At 46.1% G+C, this 17,363-nt stretch overlaps 1 protein-coding gene and 1 long non-coding RNA gene across 14 annotated transcripts in view; one reads left to right on the top strand and one right to left on the bottom strand.

The window, feature by feature from the left end:
- The window catches only part of LOC309529624 (uncharacterized protein), a 304,631-nt gene that overhangs the window by 46,119 nt on the left and 241,149 nt on the right, over positions 1-17,363 (top strand). For 2 of the 12 annotated variants that reach the window (XR_014218208.1, XR_014218209.1), the window contains exon 3: positions 1,922-2,017. The exons of 9 other annotated variants lie outside the window; for them this stretch is intronic. The gene's annotated coding sequence lies outside the window, so the exon portion shown is untranslated. Of the gene's footprint in view, positions 1-1,921; positions 2,018-4,700; positions 4,836-17,363 lie in introns of those variants that run through there. One more of the 12 variants, XR_014218215.1, reaches the window with a different exon arrangement.
- On the bottom strand, positions 1,900-9,757 carry LOC309529702. Of its 2 annotated transcripts, none has more exons than XR_014218336.1 (4): positions 9,326-9,757; positions 3,697-3,825; positions 2,736-2,864; positions 1,900-2,011 (listed from the first exon to the last, which is right to left on the bottom strand). It is a non-coding gene; the product is annotated as an uncharacterized lncRNA (long non-coding RNA). The 2 variants fall into 2 exon arrangements; XR_014218337.1 differs by lacking the exon at positions 9,326-9,757 and adding an exon at positions 4,571-4,671.

The following is a 17,363-nucleotide window of genomic DNA, read 5'->3' as shown; positions in this document are numbered from 1 at the left end:
TTGCAAGCATTGCAAGAGTGCAACACTACTCTGCCCACTTGTGATTTCCCAGCAGTTGGGGTTCAGAGTCATGCTGCTTCTCACAGTAGAGGTAGAAATTTGTCATTGTGGCTCGTCTTCATATCCCAGGATCCTCCTGGTAGCTGGGGGGGGGGTGCTGGGGGCAGGGGAAGATGAGGAAAAGGTACATCTTGACTGTCAAGATTGCAGCCAATGCAGATTATCTTAATGTTTCGCTTTAGCTGGGTTATGTGCAGGGCCTTTTCCCTGAGCACTCTGGTTTTCTTCTCATAGGTCTCACCTCTTGTCTTTCCAAACCACTGACAGACCCTGCCCGTTCCTTTGCTTCCTCTACACCTTTCCTGTCCTTCACCCCCTTTCGTTTTTATTCTGTTTAGAGACTACCCATTGGGGCGGCCCATCAGTGAGGCAAGGTGAAGCCATGTGCCTCAGGCTGCAGAACTGGCTCCCGCCACTGTGATGCCGCCGGCCTCACCAGGGCTTTGCCTGCACTGCTGCCATTGTTGTTGCCCGCACTGCTTACCTTTTTTTGTTTTAGACAGTGTTTTTACCTTATTTTCCAACAGCTCTTTTACAAACATTGAAATTTCATTACCAAATCCGTTTCTTTTGTCTTTTTAAAATGCATGATTTAATTGGTGATATTGTAGCCAGTCTGCTAATAATTCTCTTATATCTTCAACGTTCTTTAATTTCAATTGACTCTCCACCTCCATTAACAGCTCTTTATATGTTGCCCATTATTTTTCACATTCAACTTTTTCAATGATATCGCTTCAAGTGGGGAAAGCCACCATGGTGTTTTCTGTTCTAGTAAGTTTTTATATTTCTCCCATACACCATGGATTGATCTTCTTACCAAATGGTTAAAAAATCCTTTATGTACTTTTACCTTTTCATACCATAAATATGCATACCAACCAAATCTGTTATCATGATCCTCCAAATCTAGAACATCGGTGTTTTTTAATGTTATCCATTCCCGAAGCCAACAGAGACAGGATGCCTCGTAGTATAACCTCAGATCTGGCATACTGCTTACTTTTTTTTGAATTATTGGCCTCATGTCGTAAGCTTTAAAACACCCAGATGCATGAAAGGCTTTATAAGATTAGATTGTCTTCCAACTATGAAACCTAGTTCTCAATGAGATGGTAAACCAATACATGGGCTATACCCTTTCAGCAAGGATGGAGAACCTTCGGGCCTCTCTGTGCAATGCTCTGGACTCCCCTAAGCCACTCCCTCACCCCCAGGCCACACCCCTCACTGGGCTTGGTTCACAGCCTCTTCAAGTGTTTTTGCATGGTTGGAACATGTCCTTGAACTATGACAGTGCTCCTTTCTTGTGTGGCTGGAATGTAGAGACAAGGTCTGCATCTGTTGCTCTGCCCATGTTTGGCTCTGGTCCTGTCCATCAGTGCCTGCTCCTGCACAAGGAAATATGGTCCTTGGGCTGAAAAAGTGTTTGCCTCCCTTCCACTGTGCATTAAGCATCACGCAACATAAAAAAACGCCTTTCACATAGAAAATTAGAAGTTGGGCAGTAGTTTTCTCCCCTAGTTTTCTAAGTGCATGGATTTCCCCCCTGCAGATAAACATTCAGCAATGAGACTCTTACCTGTAGTTTGAAGTTGTATTTGTTAGTGGAAACAAGGGTTTTGAATATATAAACATTTTGACTGTTTTCATACTATTCTAGCACATAAGCTGTATTGGAGAGTTTTTAATGTTTGATGTTTTAGTATGTTCTGATATATGCTGTGTGGCTGGGGAAAGCCAGTTGGATGGGCAGGGTATAAATAATAAAATTATTATTATTATTATTATTATTATTATTATTATTATTATTATTATTATTAAAATTATCACCTTCTGTCTTTTCTCTCTCTCTTTGCAGTATCATATTTATCATCACTTAAAGACGATTTTTAAAATTAAAACTTGTCTTCTGCTTAAGGATGTTAGCCGTGTATTGAAGGAGGATCATCTGGAGGTAAAATAAATAAATAAATAAATAAATAAATAAATAAATAAATAAATGTATTTTGTTTTGCTGAGTGTTGAAGCCACACTCTTTCCTTATGTGTTAACTGTGTTGACAAAAAATGCCTACAATTTGCGCAAGATTTTTTCGTGGCTACCCTAAGCCTCCCACTTTCCTTTCTCCTGGCTTTTTATGGGCCAGCATATTGAGTAATACTGATAGGGTTGTTACCTATCTTGGCAGACTTCTGAGATTTATGTCCTTTTCTTGAACTTTGGCAAAGCTTGAGTAACTTACCCTGCCAGTAATGTAGCACTTAGCTGAACTCAGCTGAGCAAATCTACTTATATGGGGTTTTTTAAAAAGTGTATTCCAAGATGTTGCCTTGTTATTCTTATTGTCACTTTCACAAGTAACAGGGATGGTGAATCAATTTTCCCACGTAGGGAAAACTATCACAAGCTCGCAGTATAAAAATAACCCACCCTTTAAGGATCTAGGTTTAGAACTGCCTAGAAGTTACTTTTGCCAACTCGAAACTGGCAAGGAAGATAACAAGAATATTAAATCAACAAGGCTAAACAGATTACTTCACGTAGAGTGACAGCTGGCCATGAGTGATAACACATGATAATAGCTTGTAAAAAGTCGAGATATGAGCTGAGCAAATATGATTCCAGAGCTACTATCTGAGTCAAGTATTTATGACAGCCTGAGTGAGTAGTACCTGTTCTGGCATAGCTTTGAGGGCTCTGTCCTCTTCTTGAACCTTGGCAGCGCCCGTATAACTTGTCTTGCAAGTTAATGTAGTGCTCAGATGAATAGAACTGAACGCACTGGATTCCAAAGCCACCACCTGACGAAAGAGTTTAATTATAACAGATCAGTTGTTAATAAATAAAAATAAACCAGAGGCCTCTTCTGTGTGTTTAACCTCACAGGCTGCTGTTTGCAATACATGGCCCTTTGATTATGCAGAATCACAACGAACAATTAAAAACCTTTTGTTAGCACAGATCATTCTGTTAATGCATTTGTTGTTGTCTTTAACACACACACACATGGTGAGGTTGCAACATCGATTCTGTTTGCTAGATTCTTTCAAAAGTGGGATGGAATTATTTGATATCTTTGGACATGAGCCTTTTTTCAGTATTTGCAGTCTTTCACAAACAATGCAATAATGATTGGAGCTTTTTTCTGTTTGCTCCAATTCTGGCTTGGTGCAGGCATAACACTGCAGATCTTCCAAAAGATGCTGAAGAGGCTTTCAAGGTTCCTCTGTCTTTCCTCATCTCTGGTGTGAATTCTCTCTCCACCACCTTCCTTTGCTGGCTTTTGTGGTGGTTTAGTGTCATATCTTGCACAGTTTTATTAGGAAACTAGCCAAAGAGATAGTGGAACCATTGGAAAATGAGCAAAGAAAGGAAGACAGGAGAATTGCAAGGAACATATTTGTCTGTGTTCACTTCAGATGATGTTGAAGGGGTACACACACCTCAACTATTGTTATTTTCCTGGAAGTCTCTGACGACCCGTCTCTGTGCTATGCCAAGATCATGTCTGACCACATCCTGGAAAACCTTTGAAATGTGTGCCGAGCTCAGGAGTTGGTGACGAAGAGTTGCGTTTGTTATTTGAAGCATTCCTAAAACTTATTCACCACCACGGTTGGCTGAAAATAGTACCTTGTGGTCGCTTCACCATGTTAAAAGAAAAAGCAATGTCAATCAGCTGTGAATTTGCTCCATGAACTTCTTTAGATGCAGTTTTAACTTATATTCTAGGCGATGTCTTTTCTCTGTAGGAGATGTTCTCTGAATGGGGGGAAGAGGAGAACCAATGTCTTGCTGAAGGCACCAGCTGCTTATTTTCACCACCAGAATAAAACACCAGGTTGTTTTCAACCAGAAACCAGGCAGTGGTAGTGGGAGCCTGGAATCAGCCAGAAGTCAGCTCTAGCAATTCTTTGGTTGGCTGCTGGAAGATATGCATTGTGAGGGTCATGGTACGCAGGAAGCAGGGGATCTGTGAACAGATATCCCAAAGTCATTTAATTTTTCTAAAAGCAGCTGAATCAGGAACAGAAAATTGGGTGGGTGTTGGGTGGGCTGACCCTCTCACCTTGCATGGATTATCTCACATAAATTGACACCCCCCTGCCATTCCTTGAAACTGTTGCTAGAGTATTTTCCAGGGACGGTCATAGATTTACAGAAGCCACCCCGGTTTCTGATTTGATCCCAGAATGTCCCACTTTTCCTTAAGGCATCCCTGTTTTCATCAGAGAACTGTTGGAGGGTATGCTATTAGAAATTTCAGGAAGATGGTTTATATTTATATCAGAGGTGCTGGGGAGGTTAAAAATGCTTCTTCCCAGCTCCATATTCACAATCCAAATCAACACCTTGGAAGAGCTGATCAGATCTCACTCACTGTCTGTAATTTGGCCCTTAGTGGCCTTGACAAGCAGAGTCTAAGGCTACACAGGGATTTGTTCTCAGACTAATTAATTGACTGAGGTGGGAAGTGAGTGGTAGGGCCAAAGCTAGCCCTTACTACCTGTAATGGCCTCTGGATAGCTTTGCATCTGTTTCTGACAGCCAAGACAAGCATCAATGGGGAAAACGGATTTCTGCTATCCTAACCCATAAGCCTTTTTTTGAAGGGTTTAATAATATCATCTGATCTAATCTGGCCTGTTTTGCTTAAGAGGCTTCCTTGCCAGACAGCGTAATTTCCTACAGTTTACTCTTTGGTCAGAGAACAATGGTGTTATCCCTTCAGTCCCAGATTCAGGATCTGCTCTTCAGCGTCTCCCAACAAGGTAATCTCTCAGGAGACCCCAAGATGAATTGCTGTACAGTTCTCATATATATATTTTGAAGAGTTTTTGGGATTTATTTTACTTTTATTCCTTCCTTCCTTCCTTCCGAAGGAGCCCAAGATGGCAAACTCAGCAACAGCAATGAAAAGAAAACCAAACATCATTAATATATATATATATATATATATGCTTTCGTAGATTTTCACGGGTATAGGAATGCAGGTTTTGGTGTCTTCGGGTGTCTTCCCGTGTAAGAGTCGGGGTGTCTGTGCGACGTTTCGACGAGGTCTCACTCGTCATCTTCAGGCTGGTGCTTTCGGCTTCTTGTTACTGGAACAGAGCAGAGTCTGGTGTTTGAGTTCCTATAAATACTGTTGAGGGGTGTGGTGTATAGCCTCCAACGTTCTGGGTAGAGAGGAAGTTCCTAGATTAGTGTGCCTTTTCTTCTTTTGTTCCTTAATTACTTGAGGGATATCTTGGGTGATTTCATGAGTGATATTCTGAATATCACTGGGTGGGTCATTAATTACTTGAGGGATATCTTGGGTGATTTCATGAGTGATATTCTGAATATCACTGGGTGGGTCATTAAGTGTAGATTAGATTGCTAAAGCTCTCGTGTCTTGACCTCTTGAGCTTGTGAAGAGTTTTTCTGAGAAGATGGCTGTGCTGCATTTAGTTGTGCTCTGGCTTGGCTTCGTGTATAGGGGCGAGCTATGGTTTTGTGCCTTGTGCCAGCCAGATCTGTGTAGGGATTGCAGGGGGGTGCAGCATCCGGAGGTGCCACTATAGTTTGGTTGCTGGATGGAGTCTGTAATATGTCTGTGGAGAGGGTCTTCCAGCTGACAAGAACCTACGAGAAACTAGAAATCCGAAGAGCCACCATCTTATGTGATCTCCTGTTCCTACGCAACTGCCGAGACAACAACTTAACTCCCACATGCTTCCAACTTAAATTCCACTCTAAAACCCCAGCTACCGAAAGGATCCTGAAACGAACTGAACTATCCCTAATCAGAAACGAAATACATAAGAAAAGATACCTACTAAACCAAACCAACAAAGATCTGCTCACTCTTCACCTCAAACTATGCAACAAAATCCACCCTGCACTCTGGGACAAATGCAAACAACTAGCCGTCTGGAGAGCTGAAACTGAGACCTCACATAAGACAGACAGACACACCAACAAACTCTACAAACTAGAAAAACGCCAGAAGCCCAGCCACCCTCCACAACAACCCATGAAACAAACAGTACATAACATATCAAACAGGATCCTCACCCCAACTGAAACCAAAGTACTCTCCAAAGGTTTCAACTTTGCAGTCGCCCCGAGACGCATCCCCACGGAAAACATCATATGCGGAGTCGAAGCTAGCCTGACCAAAATCGACCCAGATGAAGCCAATAACATCAGACTTGAAGTCACCAACATCCTCTGCTCCAGCAAACCACCCAGAAGCAATTTACACAAAGAAGAACAGAAAGCACTCACCAACCTGAGGAAAGACAACAACATAATCATTCTCCCAGCAGACAAAGGCAACGCCACTGTTGTGATGAACACATCGGACTACCAAGCAAAACTATCAAATCTACTCCAAGACCCTACCTACCAACCTATAAAAACAGATCCCACCACCTATCTGGAAAAAACCACCAAATCCAAAATAAAAGCCTCTCCTATCAGTGAAGAAATCCAGCTAAGAATCATCCCCAGAGAAAAATCATCCAGATGCCCCAAACTCTACGGTCTCCCCAAGATACACAAAGAAGGAACACCACTCAGACCAATAGTCAGCTCCATAGGCTCACCTCTACAAAATCTCGCTAAATTTCTCGCTAAGCAACTTCAGCCCTATGCAGAATCCATCGCTTCACACGTTACTAACTCCTTCCAGTTCATAGAAACAATAAAGAAACAATACCTACATCCCGATGACCTACTTGTGAGCTTCGATGTTGTATCTCTCTTCACTCAAGTGCCCATTAATGAAGCCTTGACAGCCATTCAAAACAAATACAACCCCCCCAAATACATCCTGGACCTGACCAACCACTGCCTAACCAACACGTACTTCATCCACAATGGACAAAGATACAAACAGATAGAAGGAGCACCCATGGGATCACCCCTCTCACCGGTCATCGCAAATCTGTACATGGAACACTTTGAAACCAATGCTTTAGACAAGTCAGAACACAAACCCAAACTTTGGCTCAGATATGTTGACGACACCTTTGTAATTTGGCCACACGGGAAAGAAAAACTAGATAGCTTCCTCACACATCTCAACAGCCTACACCCCAAAATACAATTCACTATGGAAATAGAAGACAACAACCAACTCCCCTTTCTTGACGTCCTAATCTACAAAAAACCTGATGGCTCCCTAGGACACACTATCTACCGGAAAAAAACACACACCAACCGTTACTTACATGCACAATCACACCACCACCCTGCACAAATAAACTCCGTAGCCAAGACTCTCATCTCCAGAACCAAACGCCTGGCTGACAAAGACCACTTGACAACTGAGTTACAGAATCTCTCAAATGTGTTAATCGCCAATGGATACCAGAAAAACAGGGTTACGAAGCTAATCCAAAAAGAAACACCCCCCAAAAACCAAGACACAGAAGAAAACAATGGCATGGCCCTCCTTCCTTATATCAAGGGCACTACAGACAAAATCAGCAAAATCCTCCATAAACACAATATCAAAACAGCCTTCTGCACCAACCAAAAAATAGCCAATATCCTCAGAAACCCAAAAGACAAAATCCAGCTGGAAAACCAAGGGGTCTATGAAATACCCTGCAAAGTCTGCCCAGCCACGTACATTGGACAAACAAACAGACGAATAAATGCACGTATCGCAGAACACAAGAATGCCGTCAAAAAAGAAGAAAAAACTTCCTCTCTTTTCCAACACATGAAAGAAACAGGACACGAAATTAATTTTGCAGATTCCAAATTGCTCTTTAACATGGAACATCACCACAAGAGAATAATCATGGAAGCCATCGAGATAGAGAAACACCCTCACAACATGAACAAGCGTGACGACACGTCCCGCCTGCCAGACATCTGGAAATTAGCCCTCCCCACAAAAACCGACACCAGAACCAGAGGCACACAGAACGCCGTCACCAATCAACCACACCAGACCCAAACCCAGACCCTCTCCACAGACATATTACAGACTCCATCCAGCAACCAAACTATAGTGGCACCTCCGGATGCTGCACCCCCCTGCAATCCCTACACAGATCTGGCTGGCACAAGGCACAAAACCATAGCTCGCCCCTATACACGAAGCCAAGCCAGAGCACAACTAAATGCAGCACAGCCATCTTCTCAGAAAAACTCTTCACAAGCTCAAGAGGTCAAGACACGAGAGCTTTAGCAATCTAATCTACACTTAATGACCCACCCAGTGATATTCAGAATATCACTCATGAAATCACCCAAGATATCCCTCAAGTAATTAATGACCCACCCAGTGATATTCAGAATATCACTCATGAAATCACCCAAGATATCCCTCAAGTAATTAAGGAACAAAAGAAGAAAAGGCACACTAATCTAGGAACTTCCTCTCTACCCAGAACGTTGGAGGCTATACACCACACCCCTCAACAGTATTTATAGGAACTCAAACACCAGACTCTGCTCTGTTCCAGTAACAAGAAGCCGAAAGCACCAGCCTGAAGATGACGAGTGAGACCTCGTCGAAACGTCGCACAGACACCCCGACTCTTACACGGGAAGACACCCGAAGACACCAAAACCTGCATATATATATATATGCAGGTTTTGGTGTCTTCGGGTGTCTTCCCGTGTAAGAGTCGGGGTGTCTGTGCGACGTTTCGACGAGGTCTCACTCGTCATCTTCAGGCTGGTGCTTTCGGCTTCTTGTTACTGGAACAGGGTGGCTCTTCGGATTTCTAGTTTCTCGTAGGTTCTTGTCAGCTGGAAGGTTTCCTCCCCGTAGAGGTGAGATATTTGCTTTCGTAGATTTTCACGGGTACAGGAATGCAGGTTTTGGTGTCTTCGGGTGTCTTCCCGTGTAAGAGTCGGGGTGTCTGTGCGACGTTTCGACGAGGTCTCACTCGTCATCTTCAGGCTGGTGCTTTCGGCTTCTTGTTACTGGAACAGAGCAGAGTCTGGTGTTTGAGTTCCTATAAATACTGTTGAGGGGTGTGGTGTATAGCCTCCAACGTTCTGGGCAGAGAGGAAGTTCCTAGATTAGTGTGCCTTTTCTTCTTTTGTTCCTTAATTACTTGAGGGATATCTTGGGTGATTTCATGAGTGATATTCTGAATATCACTGGGTGGGTCATTAAGTGTAGATTAGTTGCTAAAGCTTTCGTGTCTTGACCTCTTGAGCTTGTGAAGAGTTTTTTCTGAGAAGATGGCTGTGCTGCATTTAGTTGTGCTCTGGCTTGGCTACACACACACACACACACACACACACGAACAGTTATCTCATGGTCACCGCAAACAGTGTCATTCAGCCATCAAACTGAGTAAACAGAAATATTTTTAATTTTCTCCTGAAAGTTAGTAATGAGGGAGACAGACACACCTCCCCAGGGAGGACATTCCCCAAATGGGGGGGGGCTGTGGCTGAAAAGGCCCCGTCATATGTCAGTAGCAACCCAGGCAGTCCCACCAACAAAACATTGTCCCAATTGTTAAACATCGAAGCTCCCACAAGATGGCAGCTGGCCACTTTGGAAGCCTTGCTTGTTTGTATTTTTTGGTCAGCCCTGAGCCCAGGTCTTCAGCCCCTCAAGGCTACTAAATTGGTCAAGCTCTGAAACAGTAGCTAGAGAAGGATGGACTCAGTAACTATACTGGTTTAACTGGTCCCCTTATATACGTTTCCCAGAGGAGTGAGGAACATTTTGAAATTACCAAGAAACCACGTCTCTCATTTCAAACTGTAGAGCGTGTCTGGGCAAGTCCTTAGGAGCCGCATAACACACAGAGTTAACTGTGCCTATAATTTGCAACTGACCCAAGTAAATTGATACCATGGTATGGTAAGCAGATAAACTCCGAGAACTATTACTTTATTGTAATCCTGTTTCCGTCGCATATTGACACAGAAATTCACATTAATGTGGATAATAAGCAAGAGACGATTTTTCTGTTATCGACAGCATCCATTATCCCAATAAACGACACCAGGGCCCTCTTGCATTTCCTCTTTATATCCACAACATTTTTACACATGCCTTGCGCATTGCCGTGACATTTCCCTTTTTAAAAGGCCTCTCATGTTTATTTCCAGTGAGTGTTGTGTGACAAAGGAATTCCTCAGTTTTGGCTCTTATCTTCTGTTCTTCCAGCTGCCCAAGCGAATGCCTGCCATAGCAGATGCCCTGGCTTCCTTGCTAGCACATGTCCCAATTCTTTCCATCTTTATTTATAGCTGACTTTGAAGAACTCTCTGAATCTTGGCATATGTTGAAATTCGTTAAGAGATCTGGAGTGCAGCATGTCTCAGGAACATAGGAAGCTGTCTTATGGTGAATCAAACCATTGGTTCATCTAGCATCAGGCAAGGTGACATGGGGTTCAAACCTGGAGATGCTGGGGTTCAAACCTGGGACGTTCTGCATGCAAAGCCGATGCTCTGCCACTGAGCTATGGCCGAGCTCTATTTCTCAGTTGCACCTGAATCAGGTGTAGCCAGGCAAATGCTGGTCCAGGACCTGGATATTGTGATGGGGCTAGATGATGGCCAATAAGTTGAAGTTGAATCCCAACAAGGCTGAGGCCCTCTGGGTAGTGGATTTCCAGGTCTGGCAAGTAAGTGGTTGTTCCTGTTCGACACAGGATTGCCTTTCCCCTAAAGGAGCAGGGCTGCTCATTGGAACCATCCTTTACTGCAACTCCTTGCTCTGCCCCACCCGCAAATACCACATAGAATCATAGAATCATAGAATCATAGAGTTGGAAGAGACCACAAGGGCCATCGAGTCCAACCCCCTGCCAAGCAGGAAACACCATCAGAGCACTCCTGACATATGGTTGTCAAGCCTCTGCTTAAAGACCTCCAAAGTAGGAGACTCCACCACACTCCTTGGCAGCAAATTCCACTGTCGAACAGCTCTTACTGTCAGGAAGTTCTTCCTAATGTTTAGGTGGAATTTTCTTTCTTGTAGTTTGGATCCATTGCTCCGTGTCCGCTTCTCTGGAGCAGCAGAAAACAACCTTTCTCCCTCCTCTATGTGACATCCTTTTATATATTTGAACATGACTATCATATCACCCCTTAACCTCCTCTTCTCCAGGCTAAACATGCCCAGCTCCCTTAGCCGTTCCTCATAAGGCATTGTTTCCAGGCCTTTGACCATTTTGGTTGCCCTCCTCTGGACACGTTCCAGTTTGTCAGTGTCCTTCTTGAATTGTGGTGCCCACAGATGCTGGCATCACCATTCAGACTATCCAGAGAAATTTCCTTAACTTCTGGAGCAGATTTGAGTATATTTCACTCTGGATAGTCTGAAAGGTGATGCCGGGGAAAAGAAAATCACCAAAAATCAGTTCCCCTCCCTCATACTGGATTGAAGGCCCTTCAGCGAATAGAAGGGTAGCTTGAGGATCAGTCAGGAGTGCGTGCAGGAGCTGGGCCCTGTGACCAGTAGGGCTTCGCAGGACTGGGGCTTTCCTAAATTTGTTCTGGAGAGGCAAGGCACGGCTGCACAGGTGAGGCCGCTTGGTAACTCACTGCACCTGGTGGCTAGAGCCGGAAGGGATATAAGGTCAGCATTTCCCTTCGGCTCTTTGCCACAGCAACACGTTTCCTGCCTCGCTGCGTTTGGCTTCTTGCTTCCTGATCCTCAGACCTTGGCTTCTTGACTCCTTGCTTCTCGACCCTCAGACCCTTGACTTTGTGACTCCCTGCTTTCTGCCTCTTGGACCCCTGGTTTCTGGACTCTCGTTCCTGCTCCCACCCCACCATCTTGCCCCTGGTCCCGACGTCCTCAGCCGGGACTTCGATCGCCCGTGACAGGGTCTGTGGTGTTTGTCAAATGAGGAAGGGCCAGCCCTACTATTAGGTATTTGGTGGCAGGCGAAGGCCAGCAGTAGCATTCCACTGAAGAAGAAGTGTGCATGCACACGAAAGCTCATACCAAGAATTAACTTAGTTGGTCTTTAAGGTGCTACTGGAAGGAATTTTTTTATTCCACTGAGTGTTCCTCCTGAGCAACCTCAAACATTTCCCTCTGCTTGAAGGAAGGAAATATGTCTGCCACATGCTCTGTCCTGGTCCCCCTAAACTAGCTTGCTGCCTTAGGCGCTGAAGTAAAATTCAGCTGCCAGGCCAATCAGCTTCTGTCCATGGAGTGGAGAGGGGGGCATCTTGTCCTTTGCCTCAGGCAGCAATATGTCTGGGGCCAGCCTAGTGAGCTGTGAGAAACAGCAGTTGGACAGTTTGGGGATTTGGAGACATACAGAGCTGTGAATGTGTGAGGAGGCTGAAGGTGAAATAAGTTCTCTCTTTCTGAAACTCTGAGGTGTGGGGTGGGAGCAGAACTGATCCCTTGCAGGAGTCACTGTTTGCCACCGCTTATGCTCTGTTTGTGTATTTTATAAATGAAATATTACAAAGACACCACAACTCTCCGGTTCCATGCAACGGAATCTAAACCTGATAATTCTGCCCTTGGAATTACTCTCTGCTCTGGGAAGCGGAGAGCACATAACAATATTTGAGGGCATTGGCTTACATGCTACTGCGAAGGACAGCTTATTTCCTGCTTGCATTGAGTTGCCTTCTAAGACGATACACAAGCTGGGATTGATTTCATTCTGCGCAACTTTTATTAGTTACAGCTTTTCCCTCCCCCATGCTGAACATTTGCATTCTGGCTGAGACGCCTCTTAGAGCTGGTTCACTCATGTCCCAGCAAGGGATGGAAGGGTCTGTCCATTTCAGTGCTCTCGGTTTCCCATTTTTCCCATCTTAAATTCAGTTCTCTGCAATTCTGCAGAATATTTTTTTTCTTTACTAATGTATACATTTTTTGGCAAGCAGTTTCTCCCCAATATAATGCATTTTAACGTTATTTTCACTTATATGCACCCTCTGCCTTAATATATGCTGTTTTATAAACCTTGGTTGTTTGGTGAACTGTACTGCAAAATTTGGATATATTTGGAAGAAATGCTGCATATCAGTTCACATATTGTTTTGTAGGTTTGTCATGTTTCAAAAAGTGAAAATCTGGACACAAAAGTTGTTGAGCTTTTATTGGCAAAGTTGTTGAGCGTTTTTGGTGAAATAAAAAAAGGGGGGTTCAGCTACTTTTAATTAAATTTGTCAAATTCTCTGTACGTACTACTGACATGGGTTGCCATACGTATGGATTTTCATGGACATTTCAGCAATTTCCACCCGCACACTGTTTATGAGTGTTGAATACAGTGGTACCTCAGGTTACATACGCTCCAGGTTACAGACTCCGCTAACCCAGAAATAGTGCTTCAGGTTAAGAACTTTGCTTCAGCTTGAGAACAGAAATCGTGCTCCGGCGGCGCGGTGGCAGCAGGAGGCCCCATTAGCTAAAGTGGTGCTTCAGGTTAAGAACAGTTTCAGGTTAAGTACGGACCTCCGGAATGAATTAAGTACTTAACCTGAGGTACCACTGTACCAGCTGTGTTACATGTAGCAACCCTATTTGGGAAGTGCAAATCTGGTAGATTCCTGCTGACTGACTTACTTTTGTGGTGGATCCTTGCATTGTCAGATTCCTTTATTATTTCATTTTTAAATAGTTTTTATTTACACCATTCTTCAGCCAAAGAAAGGCTCCCAAGAATGGCTTACAAATGTAAATAGTAAAACATACCACGGACCCATCTGCAGTGACCCCCCTCCCTGGAAGCAAGGCACGAAGAGGAACAAACCCTGCCCAACTGACCTGGCCATATTGGCTAGTATTCAAATAAACTGATATCAGGAAAGCCCGCCAATCTCCCGCAGCTGCTCTGGGAATTCCCCACAGACGGCTGCCTAGCGCTGACTTTGCTCCCAAGGGCAAGGCCCTGGTGCGACAGGCCGCAATAGCTGCCCGCCCTGTGACCGGGTAAGCAGCCATTCTAAGTCTGAGGGCAGGGACTAAGGTCACATCCACACCGTCCATTTAGAGCACTCTTATACCACTTTAGGATGCGGGTGGCGCTGTGGGTAAAACCACAGAGCCTAGGACTTGCCAATCAGAAGGTCGGCGGTTCGAATCCCAGTGATCCCGTTGCTTGGTCCCTGCTCCTGCCAACCTAGCAGTTCGAAAGCACATCAAAGTGCAAGTAGATAAATAGGTACCGCTCCGGCGGGAAGGTAAACGGCGTTTCCGTGCGCCGCTCTGGTTCGCCAGAAGTGGCTTAGTCATGCTGGCCACATGACCCGGAAGCTGTACGCCGGTTCCCTCAGCCAGTAAAGCGAGATGAGCGCTGCAACCCCAGAGTCAGCCACAACTGGACCTAATGGTCAGGGGTCCCTTTACCTTTACCACTTTGACAGTCATGGCTTCTCCCCAAAGAGCCATGGGAAGTGTAGTTTGTTAAGGGCGCGAATCTCTCAGATCCACAATTCCCAGCACTCTTAAGAAACGCCAGTACCTAGGATACTCCATTTTTATTAGAGCTGTGGTTCCTGGTTAGCTGAATACTCTGTTTTTTCAAAAGCCAAGTCTTTTGAAAATGTTGAAATCTCGATGGTAGTTTTTGTTGTGTGAACGGACCACCCATTGGGAAACCACTGTATTAAAGTGGTCTAAGAGTGCTTTAATCAGACAGTGCAGATGCAACCTAAAAGAGACACAACACAAAAGGAATTTGGCTGGCAGAGGGAGAAATCAAACTCAGGCACTGGTGCTTGGTTACATCGTTCTTATAATAATCAGCCGGAAGAGGAAAGAGTCCAAAGGGAGGAGGAGCCAGGTTCTGGCTGGTCTCTCAGGGGATTCAATGGACATTAATACACCTTCCTTTGTCACATGCAGAAACTTCTGTGTGGGCAGGGGCTGCTATGCATAAACACCTACACAAATGGGTTGGCCCCACTCATGTGATCTGCCCACTGTGAGGTGGTGTGGCTCACATGAGTGCGACTAACTCACACGGGCATTTTCGGGCCTAGGCTCCTATTCATTCCAAAAGTTCTGTGAGCTGTGGGAAAGGGTGTATTCGCCTTGCTCTGGGCCCTTTGCCATGTACAGGCCAACACACTGAAAGGAAATATCAGTGATGATCAGAAGAAGGGAAGGAGGCTCCTGTGTTTATTCCTGACAATGCACTCTAACCTGGGTTGCTGCACTTTGATAGCACTTTGCTTCCCACCCCCCACCCCCCGCACCTACCATAATGCATTAAGAAATACATCTCCTCGTACTACAATAAGCTCTCTCTTTGTTGCATCTTTTTGTTAAAAGTAATTGGGCAACCTTTTTATAGAATGTTCATCCTGTTGGTTTGCACAAAGTTTTCAGGGGGTGTAGTTGACACTGGCTGCTGTTGATTTGTTTGCAGGGAGGTCAACAAAATCTTATCCCACACTTAGAACCCAGCTATTTGGAAGTGGAAGGAACTCCCAAATTACCTGGATCTAGGGGCAGAGGAGGGATGCGGATGGCACTGTGGGTTAAACAACAGAGCCTAGGACTTGCCGATCAGAAGGTCAGCAGTTCGAATCCCCGCGACGGGGTGAGCTCCCGTTGCTCGATCCCTGCTCCTGCCAACCTAGCAGTTAGAAAGCACGTCAAAGTCCAAGTAGATAAATAGGTACCGCTCCGGCGGGAAGGTAAACAGCGTTTCTGTGCGCTGCTCTGGTTCGCCAGAAGTGGCTTAGTCATGCTGGCCACATGACCCGGAAGCTGTACGCCGGTTCCCTCGGCCAATAAAGCGAGATGAGCGCCGCAACCCCAGAGTCGGTCACGACTGGACCTAATGGTCCCTTTACCTTTCGGGGCAGAGGAAGGGGGGCGGTGGAGGTGCCCCACCCCGGATGTCATCACTGAGGGGGGTGACATTCTGCGCGCTGCCCACCCGCGACTCCCAAGCCTACCCTGAGCTGTTGGGGGGAGGGGCGGAGCTGCACCGCCTTGCCAGTAGCCTTCCCCCCTTCCCCCTTTGTTTTGACAGCTCGGGGGAGGCTTGGGAGTCGTGGGTGGGCGGCACACTGTTGCTCCCCACTCTCGAGCTGCCTCCTGTGAGGGGAAGCCTCCCCTGAGCTGTCAAAAGGAAGAGGGAAGGAAGGCTGCTGGCAAAGCGACGTGGCTCCCTCCCCACCCAGGAAGCAGCCCCCATAGGCAGCTTGCCTCCTGGGACGCTTACCCAGCCCCCACGGCCCCAGCCCTGGGTGCACTAGTTCTGCCTCTGCCTAGATTGGCAAGAATCTTGCATTCTGGGTTTATTTTTGCCTCTTCTGAATTTTCTCCAGTGTGTTAGCACAGTCCTTTTGATGTGTTCCAAACGGAGTACACAACTGAAGGCCAATAGAAGCATGCTACTTTTCCCCCAGCAGATGAAAACCAAAACCAACTGTCAGGGGTTCAGGAGCAGAGACGCAGAGAAGGGAGGAAGCAGAGAGCGAGGGGGAGGAATCCGAAGGGAAAATGAGTGATGATGACGACCCGAGATCTCCAAGCCTAAGCAGTGAGTCAGAGGACTCCCAAAAGGGAGCCCCAGTGAGCAGAGCAAGGGGGGGATCCGGGGGGACACCCCAGGAGGAAGGGAACAGAGGAGATTCAGAGAGCAGCAGCTGGAAGTCGGGACCCACGCTCATAACTGAGGGCGGCAGCAGCTGGAAGTCGGGACCCACGCTCAAGACTGAGAGCAGCAGGGAGGAAGGTAGCCAGGCATCGGGTTCCGGAGGCTGTCAGCAGGAGGGAGGGCACGAGTCAGGGGTGGTCACGCCCTCCTCAGAGAGCGAGGCAACGGTTAAGAGGAAAGTAGAGAGTTGGGCGCGCGCGCCAAGTTCAAATGCAGCGGAAGCTGGAGCAGTAAGCAGCCCGGAGAGTGAGCCAGGTCCTAAAGCCCGCCGCAAGGAGGCAGAAGGATCAGGGGGGTCAGCGTCAGAGGAGAGTAGAAGGGAGGAGGCCCAGGGGGGCAGAAGGACCCAGAGACGTAGGGAGAGGCGAAGGAGGTGGAGCAAGGCTAGGGTATTAAGCTGGTGTGCAAGAGGCGGGGACTCAGACGGGTCTTCGCCGACCTAGGGCAGAAGGTGTAGAGCTGCACGCTGCAGTTCGGAAATGAAACCTGTAACTTAATAAAGACTCTTATAAAGTGAACGCTGGCGGACTTGGTCCTATGTGAGCTGGGACTGGGTGGCAGCTCTGACAGTAAGACCCGTCTCATAAAAGCTTCGGACACCTGATATCTCGCAGCGGAGAGAGAGGCAGCTGGAGGAGGGGATCGGTGTTTGGGAGCAAGCTCACGACGGTTAGCAGAGATGACGGAAGCAGAGAAAGTTGCAGCGCTGCAACAGGCAGTTACCCAATTGAA

This window comes from Podarcis vaucheri, assembly GCF_965113315.1.
Source record: "Podarcis vaucheri genome assembly, chromosome: 3".
In the NCBI taxonomy this organism is placed as follows: Eukaryota; Metazoa; Chordata; class Lepidosauria; order Squamata; family Lacertidae; genus Podarcis; species Podarcis vaucheri.
The sequence above is the reverse complement of the archived record's forward strand: the minus strand, read 5'-3'. Positions and strand labels throughout refer to the sequence as shown.